The sequence below is a fragment of the Cupressus sempervirens genome, chromosome 10 (genome assembly GCF_028749045.1).
Source record: "Cupressus sempervirens isolate cs-2001-9-10 chromosome 10, ASM2874904v1, whole genome shotgun sequence".
NCBI lineage: Eukaryota > Viridiplantae > Streptophyta > Pinopsida > Cupressales > Cupressaceae > Cupressus > Cupressus sempervirens.
In genome coordinates, this window is record NC_143127.1 from 549,714,256 (window position 1) to 549,718,080 (window position 3,825).

Genomic DNA, 3,825 nt, shown 5'->3' on the forward strand with positions numbered 1-3,825 from the left:
ATGACTCAATATGTTTCAAAAGAAGAACAAAATGCACTAACGATTGGATAGATTATTGTTTTATTGATAATCTTCCTCTAAATTGAGAGATACAACTCCCTCATAAAAGATATTCAATGAATGTGATATCTGGCTATGTCTTTAACCTGAAGACACGAAGGGTTTTTCAGACATTCATCCATCAATACAGAATAAATGCGATCAATAGATTGCTAAACTAGAAATGAATGAAAAACTAGTAAACAACCACATGACTATCTACTATGTTTCCATATTATAGAGAAAATTGAGAAAGCTGTAAACATCTTTATGCAAAAATGTGAATACATAACCACAAGACTACATATATCACATTAGACATAGTAATAAAGAACTGCATCTAAAATAGAAATAAAAGGACTCCAAAATCTTTTCAGATCAAAAACAAAAATGTATATGATTGTAAAATCTAACACACTTATGTCCATCTTTATTTCATAGACATGATAAAACAATAATAGTACTATTCAATCCCCTTATCACAATCAATCTGCATAAAATAAACTACTTCCTCTGTTACAAAATAGAAATCTCTTCTCCTTGTAGCAGCAGCTATAGAACTCCTCCCCAGAAAAAGAACAACCCCTCTCCTATTATTCTATTTACTATTTATCTTCTCCTTCTGTCGATTCTTTTTCAGTTTGAATAACTGTTTCTTGAATTTGCTCACAACCTTTCATATTCCACTGTCCATTATTGAGGAAGGGTGATGTATCAAAAAGATAAACATAATGTTTAATAAACATTATGATATTGCTTACATTCGTCCAAATTCCTCTTATAGATGCCTATCACTACAAAATTAAAATGAATTGCATGTGCATGTTGGACAAGTGGCGTATTCTGGTAACAAAATTACTGTTATGATCTTGTAACAGTGATAACTTTTGATCCGTTATGAATTTTACAAAACGGCTTGGAGAGAAATTAGATAACTAATTTTCTTCAAACATATCCGAAATTCAGCTCAATCCAATGGTTGGATTAAAATCTGTTGGCCCCGCAACATGACTATTTTTTTGACTGTAGAATATCTATATTTGCCGGTGCATTGACAAACCTGCATTTAGTTCATCATAACTTTTGACTTTGGCCAAATTTTGAAGATCGCTTCAGTGAAGATTTAAAAAACTTGATTTTTTACAACATATCAAAAATTGAGCAAAATCCGACGGTGGGATAAAAAGTTATGCTCCCTGCATTGTGACTGTTTTAATGTTGACAAAAATCTGTAGCTACAGGGTGTATTAAAATTTATAACAATATATACACCAGTACCTGCACATGAATCACATGTTGTTTTCCTACTATATATCTCGTTATCCACCACCACCTTCTAACCTTGGATCTTGGACTTCGAACCGTGAAATAGGATCTGAGCTTGATTTTAAACTTGAGCCACAAATTCGAACTAATGAATCTGAGCCTTTGATCTGTGAACTGCATACTTGAAACTGTCCATGAGCTTTGTACTTAAGAATGGTGGATTCTTTTCAGGCTTTACCATTTCAAATTCAATTTTGAAGCTCCCAATCTTGATTGAATCATAATGATTCTCGAACTTCTGACTTGCAGGATTGAAATTGAAACTTTGAACTAACACTGCACTTTGCACCGACTCCAACATGAACTTGAAGTTAAAGTTGAACTGACACGAAACCTCAACTTCAACTTCAACCTCCCCATATGTGAATAGGAATGCTGACGAATAGGAGAATTACTAGCCTGATTTTAACATTTTGTGCTAATGATAGAACTTGAAGTTGAACTTGAACTGGCTAGAAGATTCAACTTCGACTTCGACACTCAAAAGTATATTCTGAAATCACTGAACTTGAAGTTGAATTGACCCGAAGGTTCAACTTCAACTTCAACTTGGGCACTCCCACGACTTAAATGTTTGACGTTAAGGCTGAGGAAAAATATAAGTGTAACAATTTTGAAAATGTTGTGAATTCTAAGAAGCCTTTTGTTGGTGTTGATTCCAAGAGTAAGTTTGTTGGAAATAATATAATTCTTGCTCTGAGAATTTTTGAGCAAGTTTTGTTTGAGGGTATTTTTGGAAAAGAACTTGGAAATTCTTCACAGGATATCCAGAAAAACTTAGAATGCTATGATGAGATGTGACTCTTTGGATGTGATGATTGGTGGATAAAGTTCTTGTGCATGATCAGTCTGAAATACCAAGAAGATGAGTTTGCCAAATGGAAGTGGTGTTGGGTTGTGCTATGCCGACACAACTTGTTGTTCAGAAAGGGTTCTTTCTTCTCACAGCCAGTGAATGGCTTTGTGTAAGTTTTTCCTTAGCTCTGGTCTAGTGGTGAGTTCTTCTCACCTATGTACATTTGTAAATATTTCTGCTCTTTGAGTTTTGGTGGTGTTTAGTGTAGCTATTCGGTGGTTGTGTTGTTAGTTTTCTTTTGTTTGTTGGTTTTTGGCTTGCTGTTAGGTTTGTGATTTGGTGTTGTCCCCTATTCCTTTTCTCTACAAACATTCTCCTTTCTTTGTTCCCATGACTCTGTTGCCCAATTGCTAGACACTGGTCTCAACCAGAGATTGTTGGATTCTTTGTGTCCCTCACGGCCCACATCCCCAGTCAGAGCCAATTGTTACACTTATATTTTTCCTCAGCCTTAACGTCAAACATTTAAGTTGTGGGAGTGCCCAAGTTGAAGTTGAAGTTGAACCTTCGGGTCAGTTCAACTTCAAGTTCAGTGATTTCATAATATACTTTCGAGTGTCGAAGTCGAAGTTGAATCTTCCAGCCAGTTCAACTTCAACTTCAAGTTCTGTCATTAGCACAAAATGTTAAAATCAGGCCAGTCATTCTCCTATTCATCAACATTCCTATTCACATATGGGGAGGTTGAAGTTGAAGTTGAAGTTTCGTGTCAGTTCAACTTCAACTTCAAGTTCATGTTGGAGTCGGTGCAAAGTGCAATGTTAGTTCAAAGTTTCAGTTTTAGCCCTGACAGTCAAAAGTTCAAGAATCATTATGATTCAATCAAGATTGGGAGCTTCAAAATTGTATTTGAAATGTTGAAGCCTGAAAAGAATCCACCATTCTTAAGTGCAAAGCTCATGGACAGTTTCAAGTATGCAGTTCACAGATCAAAGGCTCAGATTCATCAGTTCGAATTTGTGGCTCAAGTTTAAAATCAAGCTCAGATCCTGTTTCAAGGTTCAAAGTCCAAGATCCAAGGTTAGAAGGTGGTGGTGGATAATGAGATATATAGTAGGAAAACAACATGTGATTCATGTGCAGGTATTGGTGTATATATTGTTATAAATTTGAATACACCCTGTAGCTACAGATTTTTGTTAGCATTAAAACAGTCACAATGCGGGGAGCATAACTTTTTATCCCACCGTCGGATGTTGCTCAATGTTTGATATATTGTAGAAAATTAAGTTTTCTAACTATTCACCGAAGCGATCTTCAAAATTTGGCCAAAGTCAAAAGTTATGATGAACTAAATGCAGGTCTGTCAATGTGCAGGGATACAGATATTCTACAGTCAGAAAAATATTCATGTTGTGGGGCCCACAAATTTTAATCCAACAATTGGATTGAGCTAAATTTGGATATGTTTGAGGAAACTTAGTTATCTAAATTCTCTCCAAGCCGTTTTGTAAAATTCATAACGGATCAAAATTTATCACTGTTACAAGATCATGATAGTAATTTGTTACTAGAATACGACACTTGTCCAACATGCACATGCAATTCATTTTAATTTTGTAGTGACAGGCATCCATAAGAGGAATTTGGACGAATGTAAGCAA